General features: G+C 38.4%; 1 protein-coding gene across 1 annotated transcript in view; it reads right to left on the bottom strand.

Moving 5' to 3' along the window:
* Window positions 1–17,603, bottom strand: part of LOC134667539 (protein winged eye) — a 154,766-nt gene extending 137,163 nt beyond the window's left edge. Inside the window, exon 1 of the mRNA XM_063524962.1 lies at window positions 16,845–17,603. The gene's annotated coding sequence lies outside the window, so the exon portion shown is untranslated. The remainder of the gene's footprint in view (window positions 1–16,844) is intronic.

The following is a 17,603-nucleotide window of genomic DNA, read 5'->3' as shown; positions in this document are numbered from 1 at the left end:
GTCACACTTGGTCACATTTTACAAATCCCTCCCCACCTGGTGTGACGTCATATTTTAGGCAATTTTGTTTTCAACGAAATCGGCAATACTAACTCAGCATTATTTTTTTTATAAAAAAATATTTTTGGTAAAAGAAATATTAGTAATTTTATAACACAAAACCAATTAGGAACGAATATTACCTACTTTCAAAACCTCATTATTTAAATATACAGCGAATAAAAAATATAAATTAATTTTCGGTTACTGATGAATAGCGATGAAGTTAAAATGACGTCACAATATTTGTGACTCCCCCTCCCCCATGTCACATTTTCTTGACCCCCTCCCACCCCCTACACGTGTGATGTAATTAATGGATGACCCCTAAGAGAACATTTACACTTCGTAACCTGGAGGCCTGCCGCGAACATCTAAATTCAAGATTAGGTTTTCAGTCTCTATCGCTTTTGCATATTTAACGGAGATACCAAGCAATAATGTTTTTCCACTAATATTGAGGTAGGTTTTGTTAACGCTTTCATCAGTCTCATCAAACTTTTCATTTTATTTTTCCCATTAGTTAGGTTTTTATTAAATAAATTAGCTGTCATGAAATTAGCGACATTGCTATGCGATTTCAGTGAGAAGGAGACATCAAATTAATGATCTATTTCACCGACCAATGAAAGCTTGTGCTAAATTATTTTTTTAATATTTTTGGCAGTAGGTATTTTCAAAAACATTTTATTTTCCAACAGGAAGCTTCGGCAATAACCTTATAACGTCTCACCCCTCCAAGTCTCCGGCTTTACTTAAGACTTTATTGCGTAATGCTTAAGGTCCATTATTCTCTGCACTGCCTAGGTTGAGGCTAGACCTAGCCCTTATCGAGTCTGTCTCGGCTTCCTTCCTAACTAGTTTAGTCTACGGTTGCCATTTTTGAGATTGCTTTGGACGACGTTGAACTTAGGGCCTATTTGATATGATATACAAATTGATATCGATTGATATGAAGCGCTATGGCCTAGCGGTGAGAGCGTGCGACTTGCAATCTGGAGGTCGCGGGTTCAAACCCCGGCTCGTACCAATGAGTTTTTCGGAACTTATGTACGAAATATCATTTGATATTTACCAGTCCTTTTCGGTGAAGGAAAACATCGTGAGGAAACCGGACTAATCCCAATAAGGCCTAGTTTACCCTCTGGGTTGGAAGGTCAGATGGCAGTCGCTTTCGTAAAAACTAGTGCCTACGTCAAATCGTGGGATTAGTTGTCAAGCGGACCCCAGGCTCCCATGGGCCGTGGCGAAATGCCGGGATAACGCCAGGAAGAAGATACAAATTGATATCGACGATGGCGACTATTTCGCCCAGAGTAATTAGACAGTATTAGTATCGCCATACAGCGGGGAAATATGCCTTCTGGGCACCTTGCCCGTTGACGGCGATCTGGGCCAATTTTTTTATCTGTAGGTTTTTAAGTTTTATTAAAGAATATTTTAATTGATACCATGTTGAGCTCATTTTGATTTCTTACTTTACTACATTGCTTACTTACCTTGTTTGTACTTTTGATGCACGCGAGATGCTGTAATACAGGATGTCCCAGAATTCGACGTCAAGCCGTAAACGGATGATAGACCAAGTCATAACAGTTATCATAAAAATACAAAAAAAAAATCCAACTCATGTTTTTTAAAAATTATGGTCACTTTAAAAATTCACTAAAAAATCCACACCCTGTAATGGTTCTTAACTCTTGTTACTACAAATTCCATAATTTATTCTAATTTTTTTATTATTGTGTAATCTTGAATAATTACAGGGTGTGGATTTTTTAGTGAATTTTTAAAGTGACCATATTTTTTAAAGAACATGAGTTGGATTTTTTTTTGTATTTTTATGATAACTGTTATGACTTGGTCTATCATCCGTTTACGGCTTGACGTCGAATTCTGGGACACCCTGTATGATGTCGAGGCTTATCATGAATAGTGACACAAAACAAAATGAAATGCCATTCGACTTTAAATCTTACCAGTAAAAGATAGAATATTAAATGCAATAGCATTTCATTACCACTGTTCATGATAAGCAACGATGTATTGATGTTAAACAAATCCGAGAGATTGATTAGTACTAGAACTAGACTACTAGGTATCTACGCTCATTGACAAATTTAGAGGAACGCAAATCGTTTGTCCTTATCCCTATTTTGACAATTGTATCAGTTAGAAAAAGACAAAACTTAACAGAGAGACGATAGTCAATGACAGTCAAAGTACCATCGAACACACTGTTTCTAAAAACTATAGCCTTCAAGTACAAGTACCCATGATATATATTCTCTAGGATAGACTGGATAGAATAGAAAATCTATTCTCTCTATCCCCAAAACTTTCCGCGTCAATTACTCGTAAAATGCGGTAATTTTTATCAATTTGACAGTCGAGTCGGCAGCAATATTCAAGCAGGAATATTCTAAACGGCATGGCGACGGCACACGGCGGGTCAGCTGCCATAAGCGTTTTACGGCCACGCGCTTTTTAGTGCTCCGCTCTTATATAACTTACTGAGTACTTGTGGTACAAGGCTTTAGCGATAACCCTAGACTCGGACCAAGCTGACTCTGCATCGCATTTGCAATGACAGAGTGTGGCCATGTCATCATTAATGTCAAATTTCTATGAAAATATGACATTTATAATCACACCCCCTCTGTTATGTTCAAGATGGAGCAAAGATAACTTAGCCTGCCGCCCACCATACAAAATTATAGCCAAGGAAGTTAGAATCTTGTTATATTTTCAATTGGGTTCAATTTAATTTGTTCGAAAACTGTACGAAACAAATTAAATGCTACCTACTTTGTTTTCAATTAAGGTTGACATCGGATAAGGATGTACACTCAGGTCCATCGAAACTGAGTGTACATACTAAAGTACATTGGGCGGCACGAGGTTAGACGGACTCTAGCATTTTTGACGGTGGAGTCGGCAGTAATACCTATTCAAGCAGGAATATTTTAAACAACATGGCGACGGCAGCGGCAGCCGCCAATAAGCGTTTTATGGCTACGCGCTTTTTAGTGCTCCGCTCTTAACTTGTTGAGTACCATCGCCCACACTGTTAACTGACAGTTCGTAAACCTTATTACAAAAGGCATAAGGTCCACAGTAGAGTGTTGCTGTTTGTACTTATGGCCCAAATCATAAGCGAATAGCGTAGGACAGCTAAAAAGATTTCAATTCGCCAGCCATTTTCGGAAATACGCCAGTAGTTCACATGTTTTTAGTGCCGCGTTCTAATATTCTAATGATAGCTGAAGCTACCAAGGTATGAATTTACTTCTGAAGTTGAAGTAGATACATTAAATTAAACTATGCTAATAAAACAACAGTTTTAATAGCTAGCCAAAACGACCTAGAATAGAGGCCGCCTGCAATATTAAAAGCGTTTAATAGCCACGCCACGCGCTTATTAGTGTCCCGAGTACTTGTGGTACAAGTTATTAGCGTTAAGTAATACAGCGCAGTAATACATGGAATGTTTATACTTTTAAAGTAAACTAACAATTTTCGTCTTATTCAGATTCGGAACGGACTTCGGAGCAGCCATTGAGTTGACTAGACGCCGCCGCCGATATGCTCGGGAGACGCTTGTGTGGGGTCTTTCTTAAGGCGTATATTGATTGTTGTATATGTATTTACTTATGAGCTTGTACAATAAGAGAATTCGTATTGTATCGTATTTGCGAAGAAATTCAACCCTGTATGTGAAACCTCCAAACGGTACCCACGCAAAAATTATTTCGATGTAATTTTGTAATTTAAAATTTTGTATACTCATATCTGCTGTTTAGCTTTTCAATATAATCAAATAACTTATTAAATCTCGTCAAAATGGTTTAGCCGCAGAACAAAGGATAAGAAACGATGAAATTGCCATCGGTCGAAGATGCAATTCATCTCTCAGTAGCTTGTTTCATTGTTTGGCCATAGACAATAGGTGCTTGGATTGGACCGTGGGCTATGCGCGGCCGGAGACAATTACATAAGAATCTGACCATCGACATTTTTTGAAGTGAAAACTTCTTTAGCAGCGCTGAGCACTTTTTGAGGTGGGGAAAAAATGATAAATTCGATTCAGAGTAACGCGTAACGTAACGCTGACGTCATATGTCACGGACAATGTTATTCACCAAAGAACTTTAGTCATAACGTATCATAATCAGGTCAATTATTTAAAACTGGACTTTTATATTAAGCAATAAAGCTCAATGTTCTAATCTTGTACGGGCTGAAATACGAAGATCTCACAGTTACATTCTAACTTTATATCACTCAAATATAATTCAATAAAGCTACATCTTGATGAAATCGCTACTAAAAGTGAACTCTAGTACTGGTGAATAAAACTCAAAATATCATGACCGAACATATTTAGATGCGAGGTCTGCAAGGTAACTTTACAATTTTTATTCGAATTTTAAACAATTAACGCTACAAATTTAAGCGCACTGGCCAGCAATTTCGGAACTAAAGTTTTTCAATAGAAAGGAGGATGGGTCAATTATACATAGTGCTGCAGACATTTTGGACTAGTCATTGAGTTTTCACTTCTGTCGGTACTCCCGGAGTGCAACCCGTTGTTTTTTTATTTATTTATGACACAACTATAATTTGGTAAGAGTAGATAGCGACTCTTACTAATAACTGTCAGTTTAACATTTTGCCGAATGCGCGTCGATATATATCTGAGGAGACCCTAAGAGTACAATTTATATATAAACATTATTAATAGACGTCAATTAGAATATGGTTTCTATTCTATAAAAAATCAACTATTTATTATTCCAAGAACTAAAGAGTAAAGGTCGATTCTAACTTCCACGAAGCCATTTTACCGACAATTTTCCTGGAAATACTAACAACAATATGGCTGACCTGCTGGCTATGGATGTTTAAACCTTATGTCTTGGCAATAAGGTTTAGGTAATATCAGTGCTTGTACGTTTGACACGTTAAGATCAATATTGGGGCTTAATAAGCTCTCAATATTGGTCTTGGGTTATGTTCTTCGTACAAAACATACGCTTATCCGGACTTTTGTCAAAATATTCCGTTTTTTAAAGTGTGAACGCTAATAGTTACAGTCTAGTCGAGAGTGCTGTAGCATTGACTAGGATAATGTTAGCCATGTATTCGTAAAGATCTAACCCAACAAAGTGTCAGTCTATGGAACTTACTAACTACGTAAACAAAAGTCACTAGTAAATTCATCATTCAAAGACAATTTCAATATGGCGGTTTGTTTACATAGTTAGCAAGTTCAATAGAATGACACTACGTAGGTACATAATTTCGATTCGCTGCGAGTATAACTTTATCCTCCCCGGCCGCAAACTGGACGATTACTGTCGTATTTTAAACCAGGGGTCTCCAAACTTTTTTAGGTGAGGGCCATATTGCGCCTCAGAAAATTTCGCGCGGGCCACCGTCGGTTTTTGCGCCGGGGGAGGGTGTCTGGTTGCTGCTGTTAGGAACAGTTCCACTCTTGATGAATGCTGTACCCCTGGAGCCAGGCTCCCGCGGGCCGGTCAGTGGGCACTCGCTTTGGGCGTCGGCGGGCCGGATTGGAACGCGTGGCGGGCCGGATTTGGCCCGCGGGCCGGGGGTTGGAGAGCCCTGTTTTAAACTATAAGTTGTCTGAGGGCTTACTGTGGACTTGGCTGGCTTGTCGGCTTTTGTCTACTTGAACTTAACCTGAACTGAAAATGTCGTATTTATGATATAAAACCTAGTATAGTTGGATGCTGATAAGCAATAATGGGTCATCCCACATTAGACGTGCGCGCCGCCGCGGCGCGCCGCCGCCATAAGGAGTCAGCGCGCCGCCGCCGCCGCCGGTAGTTTAAAATTCGCGCCGAGACAAAGCCCGCAAGAGCACAAATTTAAAATAAATGGATATAAAGCGCGTGCGACGTGACTAGCTTTAGCGTTCCGACTGTTACGTTTTTTTTTAAATTCATTGCTTGATTTATTTTAACACTTAAATCAATAACGTCCACTATAATGGACATCCCAAGAAATAAATTCTGCACCAATTATTAAAGCATAGCGTTACTTTCCTCTGGTAACGTACTTACAATACCAGGAAACTACTAATACTACTTGAATGATATGTTATTATTAAGTATGAGTATATAAAGCCGACCACTGATTAGCAGGCCGACGGACGATATCGGCCTGTCAGTTAGAACAAAAATTTGACAGCTCCGAACAACTCACCGACCGATGTCGTCCGGCGGACTGTTGGTCAGTGGGCCCCTTAAGAAAATATTGGCAACCAGTGTGAACATAATCTTTTTGTCAAAATCCTACAGAACGCAGAACTTGCAAGGAAGCATCCGACAGACTGACATTTTACCCATATTTCATTATTTTTTTTATATGACAGTATTAAACAGCGTTAAATTATAACGTGTAATAGGTTACTGACTAGTCTGTTTATTACTTGGCAATATGATTTACATAAAAATGTATTTTGTTTATGGGTATAACAAGTGTAAAAAGTGTAATGTCCAGTATTTTGCCCGTTGTAATCGACAACACGGCACTTTTGCTAAGTCCAATATGTTACACGTTGCCAAGTATGCGAAGAGTAAAATTATAAAATTTCTGGTAGTTTTTGTGGTAAATAAATTAAATAGAGGGATGTTAGGTGTTTCAAAACATTTTAAAAAGTCATTACTTGCCGTATTACGTAATGAACCAAATAGATAAAAAAAATATTTTTATGAATTTTTTCCCTGTGGATGTCGTGTATATGTGTGTGTGTGTTTGTTTCCTGTTTGTGTGTGGGTTTGTTTTCATCAAGAGACAGACCCGATTTCATATGAGAAATTTGTTAGGAAAATTTTGATAAAAGTGCATGCATTATTGTAAAAACCATTGCTTTGATGTTACTGCAACCTACGATAACCCGCTGTTTGATTTAATGTTAAATAAATGGCGTCAATGACTGGTAAAATTTTACTACCTACGAGCTATAAAGTTATTCCAAAAATATAAAAATAATAGGTTTTACTTTAATTCATTACATAAGTTGACATTATCAGTAAGTAAGTGTATTTCCCGGGACCCGGGTATGTCCTTAAAATACGTCCAAGACCACCGGTGGACGGGCAGCAGCGTCCCTCAAATTCGGTGTACTCGACTGCGATCGCCAACCCGCCTGCCAAGCGTGGCGATTATGGCATTCACCTAGGGTTGCCAGATGGTCGGGATTTGGCGGGATTCTCCCGATTTTTAGCATGTGTTCCCGATTCCCGACAAAGTGTAAACTGTCCCGAAAAACAGCTTCACGTTAGAAAACAATAATTTCAAGTTCCGAACTGTCGTCGAGCAAGCGAGCTGACGTAGTGCCAATAATGTAAAATATCGTTGTTTTTAATACAATTACTTTAATTCGAATGTTTTTTTTTTCCCGACTGAAGTCCCAAAATCCCGAAAAATTAATATCGTTTCCCGATAATAGCGCCTTTCGATCTGGCAACCCTACATTCACCCCCCATCATGCAGAGGTCCAAGGGGGAGGCCTATGTTCAGCAGTGAACGTCTTATGGCTGAGATGATGATGATGATGATGAAGTGTATTTCTAATTAAAAAAATGCAATTATTCTATATTTATTTTAAAAAACATGAATTGGACTAAAAATACCTTATGCACATAAAGTAGGTAGTTTATACTCGGCAACGTCCAAAATACTGGACGTCTTTTCATTACGCGTCGTATCTTTTTATTTACACCGATCCTGGCACGTCCAACGTACTGACATATGTATTTTTCATGATATTTCTACAATAAACCAAAAAAACGATGTAACACAGTTTTTTTGAGATTTTTCCCGTGTTGATTTAAGAGTTAATCTTGGTTTCTCATTATACGTATATTGAAAAGTTGAAAATCCCACGCCGCCGGCGTTACGCCGCCGCCGTGGATTTTTTCGTGGCGCGCCGCCGCCCGATTTTTTTCGACCGGCGCGCACGTCTATCCCACATTAATTTTTCAATAAGATGTCAACTCAAAAAAATTACGCTTAAAGTTGACATTTTATTGCAAAATGGATGTGGGATGACTCATTTTTACTAAACACCATCCAGTTTTGAATTACTTAGTTTGAATTCATCATCATCATCATCATCTCAGCCATAAGACGTCCACTGCTGAACATAGGCCTCCCCCTTAGTTTGAATTAGGGAATGCAAATCGGCTATTTTTTGTATGGAAATAATCGGTTTTTAACCGAAACCGCGGTTATTTCCATACAAAAAATAACCGATTTGCATTCCTCAGTTTGAATCGAACATTTTATGTAATGAGATGTTTGAACGCCATGAAGAGGTCGGTTACTGCAGTTTGCACCGTGCAGTCCACATGGCTTATGTTATGACCACACAAAACAAAATGGAGACAAAATACATGAGGTCGCGAACCTCAGCAATGAGGGAATGAGAAAGAAGAAGTAATAGTTACAGATTTTAGAAGACAGAGAGGTTAGGGCCCCACAGATTACCAGTTCGCCGGACGATGTCAGCCTGTCAGATGAACGCAAAATTTGACAGCTCCGAACAACTCTGTGGGCCCCTAATCCACCATCCTACTACAGTCGGGATTCGAATGTAACCTTTACCGGTCACAACAGAACAATCAGGAAAAGGTCAATAAGTCAAGGATGAATAACGTCAAGTATCTGGGCATGTTTTTATTTTATGCTCGAGTTACACATGTTGTTAGGGTTACGTATACCCAAAGGGTAAAAACGGGACATTATTACTATGACTTTGCTGTCCGTCTGTCTATCACCAGGCTGTATCTCATGAACCGTGATAGCTAGGCAGTTATAACAACTGTTGCCGCTATAACAACGAATACTAAAAACAGAATATATAATAAATATTTAAGTGGGGCTCCCATACAACAAACGTGATTTTTTGCCGTTTTTTGCGTAATGGTACGGAACCCTGCGTGCGCGAGTTCGACTCGCACTTGGCCGGTTTTAAGTGGGTTTTAATTAATTCTTCATTGCACGTGCTATAGAGTAAACGGCGGAACAATGTAGCGTCCTTACTTTAGTACATACGTAACTAAGTAGTGTTTCTTAGTTGTGCTGCTATAATAAAATTAGTGTCATAAAAGTCACCACCAGTTCAGTTCGCGGTAAGTGCGGTATCTGCAAGTGTAATTAAGAATAATCCATCTCGGCGCTGCAGGCCTCCAGCCTCCAGCCAAGTGAAATGCACAAAATCCATTCGAGTTTATCTCGTTAACCACCACACCAGCGAAATACAACCTTAGTTTATTTACGTTAAAGTTGAGTTTGCATTGTTGTGGGGGAGCTCTGGAGATGACGTGTACGGTGGGTTGTTTGGTACAAACAATTTTGAACTTTTTGTATTGAAATTAAAGTTTAAAATCGTGTGGTGAAGCTTTAAGTAAGGGTCGCGTACGTACTGCCATTGCACTTTAAAGCTTATTAGTTACACTCTAAGGTTTATTTTTGGTTGATTGTTGTTTTATATAACTTTTTATGGTGGTCGGGCAATCAGCTGTTTAGGCACGCGCACAACCCGGGGCCCGTTTTATAAACGTCATGACGCTAGAAATTTCTATTTCATTTCGAAATTGAAATTGGATATCGCCCGTTTACTCTGCTACTTAGCTGTTTTTAACGGCGCAAAAAGTAATCAAGTCGTTTTGCTCGATTTGCTTTGCCGAGTTTTTATTTTATGTTCAAGTTCAATATTACTTACATTTCAATGGAGAACTAGAGGAATTACCCGGGGGAAAAACTGAAAATGGCATCTATTATCGGCTTTAACTATTGGAACAAAAAGTATCCAATCTTCAATATTATGGATGCTAATGTAATGATTTAATCAACATGATTTTTTTATATCTTTGAGAAAATACTTCGACATCCCATATTGAACAAAAAAACTGTATTATGAACTAAGTCTGTTCACGTTTCAATATCTCGGAATTCTTAATCCGTAGGTACTTAATTTAGTAACGATCTCATAATTTCTATGACTATTGTGGACCCGCCAGGCGGGTTCTTGCGTTCTTGACCGAAAAAAATTTTAATAATATAAATGATCAGTAGATATAATGATTAAGAAACAAAACAAAAAGATTGGTTCTAATTTAAATTAAGTAGGTATCTAAGGTACCTTAATCTACTATTAGTAGAAGTTTTCAAAACATATACAAAGTATGTAGGTAAGTTTACCCATAAACGGTTGAAGGAATAGGTACTACTAAGGTACCTTAATCTACTATTAGTAGATATGTTTTGAAAACTTCAAAAATAAAAACCGGGCAAGTGCGAGTCGGACTCGCGCACGAAGGGTTCCGTACCATAATGCAAAAAAAAAATACAAAAAAAAGCAACAAAAAAAACGGTCACCCATCCAAGTACTGACCACTCCCGACGTTGCTTAACTTTGGTCAAAAATCACGTTTGTTGTATGGGAGCCCCATTTAAATCTTTATTTTATTCTGTTTTTAGTATTTGTTGTTATAGCGGCAACAGAAATACATCATCTGTGAAAATTTCAACTGTCTAGCTATCACGGTTCATGAGATACAGCCTGGTGACAGACGAACGGACGGACGGACGGACAGCGAAGTCTTAGTAATAGGGTCCCGTTTTACCCTTTGGGTACGGAACCCTAAAAACTACAAAGAAAAATACAATTTACGTTTAATAAATAACCGTTTCAAAGACCAATCAGAAATAGCCCATACAGTCAAACAAAAACAAGAAATATGTCGTCCGGTTCCAATTTCAAAGAAAACAAATCTATCCATTACGATAATCCTAATTAATTGACGGCCGCAAAGCGCGACGGTCCCGGCCTGTACGTAAATACATTCATTTCTATACGACATCAGATTATGGCAACTAAATTTGGTTATGATAGAATGACCAATAATGTTATTTCTAAAAATACATTGCAAGTTACAGATGTATTAGTGAGTAATTGTTTTCCTTAACACTTTCTCGGAAACGTTTGTATTTGTCATTCTACTTCAACTTCAGTACTATTTGTACCGAGACTGACTGAAATAGCAAGACAATTATGCACAACATCTGTAATAAACAAAGCTTGTAAAATGGCGTCCAAAAGATCAGCAGTTGTTCACAAGATCTCACATTACCAAATTATACAATAAGCAAATTAACTAATCACTTGATCAGTGATCACATATGTACCTTACGTCTTTCCAATATGGTTCAAGAAGAGTAACAGTATAGTTGTTGGTGCACAAAACCTCTACTCCTCGAAGCTTTCAAATCGATGCACACTAACGACACAATCAACTGATCTATTGTAAACCTTATGCTATTGAGATTAGGTTTAATATTGGCGCGTGATAGACTCGAGCGGTCCCAACTGAATAAATGATTTGAATTCGGAATTTGCTTCCGTTCTTTGCTCACGGCGAGGTATTGGTTTATTAATCGGATAAGTAGGGATAAAAATCAAAGATATGTCGAGAACTGATAGTCTACCATGGAAGTAAAAGTCATCTCGCTAGTCCACCGCTGGGCCATCGTGTAGGAGCCATAACCATCGCATGGCCATCTCGCAGATCCAGCGCTGGGCCATCGTGTTGAGGTACGCAATTACCATCGCCCATCAACACCAGTAAGAACATTATTTACGTAAGTACGTTGCCAGCCTTTAAGGCTGGAGTGTTTCACAATTCACAATTCAATCCCAAAGGGACACTATTTTTTCTACGACTTAAATAAAATCTTATACAGTGAATAAATCTTTGGCCTGAGTAAACCTTTTTTAAGTTTTATTATAGTGGCAACTCTGCTGGGCGCGGACGCATCCCTAATCCGGAGGAAGTGATCCATCAGACCTTATCTACCGGAAACGCTACATGGTGTATTTTTACATGCGTCTGCGCATAGCCACGGTCCGTGCTAAACGCATTGCACTTAAAAGCAGTTAAAACGGGACACGATGTGTAAAGTTTTCATGTAAAATGGCCAGTTGTTAGTGTTGTAGAGTGTAAAATAAGCAACTTTAATCTCTTGAGTGTAGTTTAATTTTATACAAATTGTAGATGTTAATTGGCAATCAAAATGTATTAAAGGTAAATGCGGCGAAGATCGTCTGCATCGTCGTTGCTTCTAACTCTTGCGCTTGTACAGTCACCTGCAATAATATGTTACTCTTCGAAGCCGCAAAAATATGTGACACGCTCTTATGACTCTACAAGTAAGATCGTGTTCGATATTTTTGCTGCCTTTGTTGTGTAACATATTATTGCAGGTGACGGTACACATTATCCATTGTAGAACAAGAGCGAAGCTCTTCCTTTCAGACTGTGTCCGAGCGACGTTATACAAGAGTTCTTGCTCTTGCCCTACGTCGGTCTTCCCAACCAAAAATGTCTAGGTATTCCGGTCTTCGCCATTCCCCACATTGCCCTTATGGCATGACAGGCTTCAAATAACCTTAGAAACAAATTAAAAGTGGAAAAAAAACTTCTTACGGTAGATGTCGCTAAGGCTCTTGAGTAAGGTCTTGGTAGCTGAAATGGAAGAGCGCTAGCGATCCGGTGGTCGTGAGTTCAAGTCTCACCCAAGACAGTGAATATTTCCACTTTTAATTTGTTTCTAAGCTTAGTAATAGCAGACGTAGACGTTTCTGCTTGATTCATTTAAGCTTCAAATAAAATCGGCAAAGGGTCGTTACGTATCCTCAAAAATCTGAAACAGCTGATTACAACGACTAAATATCTTTAAAACTAAGAAATCGAAAGGCTCTATGTTTCCGTGTTTTAAACTAAAAGTAAAATGCAAAATTTTAGTTTTTATACACAAACAAACCGGTTTACATTTGATCGAATCTGCGTCTCAAGAATAAATCAGTTGAACGAGTTTATAATAAAGCCAACCATCGTTAATATTAGAACCTCCAAACGCTCTTTCGGCCTTTTTTCCCCTTCAATTTTGCGGGGTTTTCCTCCTTTTTCTGAGTTTTAATCTTTTCCTTTTCTTACTTCCTAATTTCCTTGTACACTTGATGCCAAAGATATATTTACACTTTTGCAATTTTTGCATCTCACTTCTTAGTAATTCGAGACGTAAAATGTATATCTTTGATATCTCTGTAGGTAGCCCCCAGTCATAAAGCTTTTATTCTCTCTCAATCTATTTTTATTGATATATGAGGCAAACAAGCAGACGAATCGTGTGATGGGAAGCAATTCCGTCGCCCATGGACACCTGCAGCACCGGAGGGGTTGCAAGTGCGTTGTCGGCCTTTAGAAGGACTCCCTTTTATTGAAGGTCGTATCGGTACGCAAATACCTAGGGGGACAGTATTGGACATGGACCTACACAAAATTACCAAGTTGGGGATGAATCTAAATGTAGGTATAGGTACCTACATTTAGATTCATCTTATCGTAACCTTATTCAGCACTGCCTACCAGTGGCGGCGCGTCAAACTTATCCATAAGGCAAGCCGGGGCTAATTTGGCTTACATATAACCTTTACAACTCTGCTCAAACGTCCAAAAACAGGCAAGCCGGTGGGAATCGGCTTTTATGGACGCGCCGCCACTGCTGCCTACACTGCCAAACATTGACATGCTTAAAAAAGTGCTTCTCTACTAGAGTTTGGCCAAAAATAGCCGAATGGTCGGTTGAGATCTACCACACGACCAAATACCAAACTGAATATTTGGCCAATTTATTTGGTTCACCTATATCATTTTAATAAACCGTTTGAAATTGCTTCAATAACTTTTATAACATTAGCAGGCAGCTGATGGCGAGTTTGAAAAGTTCTGGAGAAGCTTGTAAGCTCAGTTTGATGGCTCCTCTACACGATGGGCCAACGCCGGCCACTCCAAGGGACGCATTTATGCGTTAGAAGGAGCAAGGGATATTGCTATCTCATTCTACCGCATGGCTGCGTCCCTTGGAGTGGCCGGCGTTCGCCCATCGTGTAGAGGAGCCATGACAGTGTTCCAACAAGACAAAATAAATGATCTCTGATCTCTAACTCCTAATAATGGTTCTTTCTCAAATTATTAGACATTGGATGTAGACAGATTTCTGTATGGTAAAGAAACAGTGGAAAATGGCAATGGCAACCATCTTAAACATAACTTGTGTCTTAGGCCCACTTGCACCATCCCAGTAACCCAGGGTTAAACGGTTAAACCATTAACCCAGAGTCAAATTGTACTGGTAACCATGGTAACTTCAGGTTTAACTGGTTAACCCCAAGTTAGGGGAATAATGCAAGTGGGCCTTAGTGACTTTGAAATATAGGCATGTTCCAAAGTCCCAATGTTGGTATATAAATATAACAGAATCTCCATAGAAATATACTTAAATGTTGCAGAAATTGCAGAATGTCCTAACTAACTTTTCTAGGTATTGATGTCCCAAACAAATTGATGTCAACATCTCTAATGATATCAATATGTGACGTCCCACGGGTAAAGGTACCTTATGGCGGTTGGCGCTTACGCTATTATTAACGCCGCTCCAATATTATTGCGGCGCTATGCGACGTAAGTGCCAGCCGCCATAAGGTACCTTTTACCGTGGAACGTCACATATTATTAACACAATGCTAATTAACGATTATTGAATTAAACCACATCTTGAGCGGTTTCCTAGGCCGTAAAATTTGCACCATACTTAAGTACACAATTTACCACTGCTTTATTTCATGAACCAACTTCTTATTGTGACTTAGGGGCACTTGCACCATATCACTAACCCGCAGTTAAAGCGTTAACCCAGTGTTAAATTGTAACGGTAACCATGGTAATTCCAGGTTTACCTGGTTAACCTGGGTTAGTGGAATGATGCAAGTGGTGCTCAGAGTTCTAAAAGTTCATCTAATATAATTTGCTCTACTATCATGGAAATGTTGTCAAACAAATCTGTGTTAGAATGTTGAATTGTTGATATCCCGAACAAATTGTACTATTAATTTATCAACCACTCTAATCTAGATCCCCTTTGTTCTGAGTTAGAGTATATCTCTAAGCTCAGTGTGCCGCTTGGCAAAGGCCTCCTCTAGCTCTTTCCATTGGAGCATTCCATGAAATTGTCTACCGTTGTCCCGTACAAACGCGAAGTTTCTGAAGATTTAAAGGTATAAGAGTTTCCTTTTCTATGACAAAAATATGCACAGAAAAATAATCGCCTGCTTTAAATTCCGAGAAAAAAGTCGCAACACAGGAAATAAAATGCGTTTGTACGGGACAGCCCATGGAATGCTCCCATTGAGGTCTGTCATGGGCCACTCTTCTCCAGTTTGGGCCCGCTGTGAATCTGAGTTCATCCTCCCATCTTGTTCGAGGTCTCTCGAACAACCACTCTAATAATAACAGATAATTCCTAATAGGCCAGACCTAGCAGCTGGTTAGTTAAGGCATATAAAAATAAGTTAACTTATTAGTGCTCACTCCATAATTCTTTGCTTTACTTATTTAATATAAAATTGTATGGAAGGGTTGGGAGGAATGGAAGTTAATAAGTTTAAAGCATGGAACTTAACTTAATACATATTTTAGCTTATATCTTATTACAAATAAGTTTTTGTAAAGCTGGCTTCGAATTAATTATAAATGGGTTTCTATCAATGTATGAATAAGTACAGTCTGCAACATTATGTTACTCTTCAAAGGCCACAAAAATATGTGACACACATTATGGCTCATATTTGTTGTGACTGTACTCTAAGGTTACTTACTTCTCTATGGTTAAGAATGCCACTTAATAATAAGTTATAGTTAATACATGAATTATGGGTAAAAGGAAGTATAGTTTTAGAATAAAGTTTCAATAAGCGTGGTAGAAGGCGAGGAAAATACTAACTATGGCAACTTTCTTCCCTCTTTGTTGGCAAATGTATCATTATAGTTCGTTTTTTTTAGCATTAGAAAGAACTCCGCAGAAGCAAGCGGGCAGTTTTTATCAGGCTCGTTAATTGTTAATAATTATTGAATTATCTAATGTAGCACGTTCAATACATATAATTTACTTCATATTGTTACCGCTAAAAGTGCCAGATTTAGAATCACAAGCGAACTTCTGCGAAGTTCTTTCTAATGCTAAAAAAAACGGACTATAGCTTTAATAAACCAACTAAACTTCCTAAAGAACTGTAAATTACTAATGTATTTATGGATATGGTACTGTAGGTACTTATAGGTTTGAAATGAGTGTTTTATTTGAGAATGATTAAACAATTGACTGTTTAACCTCCTGAGACCCAGAAGCAATTGTGTTTTGGAAATTGGAACCTTTAGTCACACAATAAAAGTTCAAAATATATTTTGGAATATGTACAAAAAATTGTACGCAGGGACTTATGAGGTTAATGTAGGTACATTATGTTATGGGTAGTTCATATTTCAAACATTTCGAATGTTAACTTCTCAATGCCTGACTCAAATAAGGATATATTTCGTTATGACCCTAACTTCTGTTGTGCTCAGCAGTTTAACTCCGGCTTGCATCTAACTTGCATTCCCTCTTCCTTCAAAATGTAACTTAAAACCTTGAATATTCTATGTTAATACGAATACTAAAACCATATAGTCATCGCTAGACTTTGCCTGTATTATGATTAACTTTATTAAACTGCACATTTAGGAGTTTTACAAACTGCATCGCGGCACTTCCGCGGTGCACGGTTAGGCCTAGAACCGGCAAACGCGCGCGGCGCCGCGCCGCCTAGCGGAACTTGCAACGTCTATTTCACTAATAAAACTATCAAATAATAACAAAACAATACACCATACCTTGTTGTCAGGGCACAATCCACATCCACGTTTGAAATCCAAATCGGTAAACACTGTTTTACACTGAATTTTGATCAAAAACCATTCAAAAACACAAGCACACGTTAGCACTTGTTGACACTTTTTTATTTGTTTTTTTTTATGTAATCACATGAACTGTACACAACACTGCCACAATTGTCAAAATGTATTATGAATTTTTTATTCCACGAAATCCATCATGCACATGCACTGTTGCACATCATAATCGAATATTTCAGTTTTAAATTTTACTGTACGGAACTAATCTTCCTAGAAATTTAATAAATAAACTTAAACACTCTTTAATTAAGAGGTGTTTTTGAGAAAAAGTGCAGCTACCACAGACAATTCGCTTCCGTATCCCCAAAACAGCTGTTCGGGGCCAGTGACGCCAAAAATCGATAACAACTGGATATGGAACAACCGTCTTAGAGATGCACACAACTATTCACAACACAGATTTACCGGTTTTTTGATTAAAATTCCTAAAATACACTATGTCAATGTAACTTGAGATTAACTTTTGGAGTTGTAATGAAAGAAAGCAGTTTAATTGGGTGGAGATTCTAAATTACCTTTACATTTTTAAAAAGGGTTTTTGATGTTAACCGTTGTTAGAATTAAGTCTGTTTGTTAAGCTGATTCTTTTGTGAACACATTACAATGTTGTTGATGTGTGGCGCGGTACGCACGCGGTCGCGCTCGGTCGCGGACTGGCGCCGGGCGGGGCGAGGGGCG

The sequence above is a fragment of the Cydia fagiglandana genome, chromosome 9 (assembly GCF_963556715.1).
Source record: "Cydia fagiglandana chromosome 9, ilCydFagi1.1, whole genome shotgun sequence".
In the NCBI taxonomy this organism is placed as follows: Eukaryota; Metazoa; Arthropoda; class Insecta; order Lepidoptera; family Tortricidae; genus Cydia; species Cydia fagiglandana.
The sequence above is the reverse complement of the archived record's forward strand: the minus strand, read 5'-3'. Positions and strand labels throughout refer to the sequence as shown.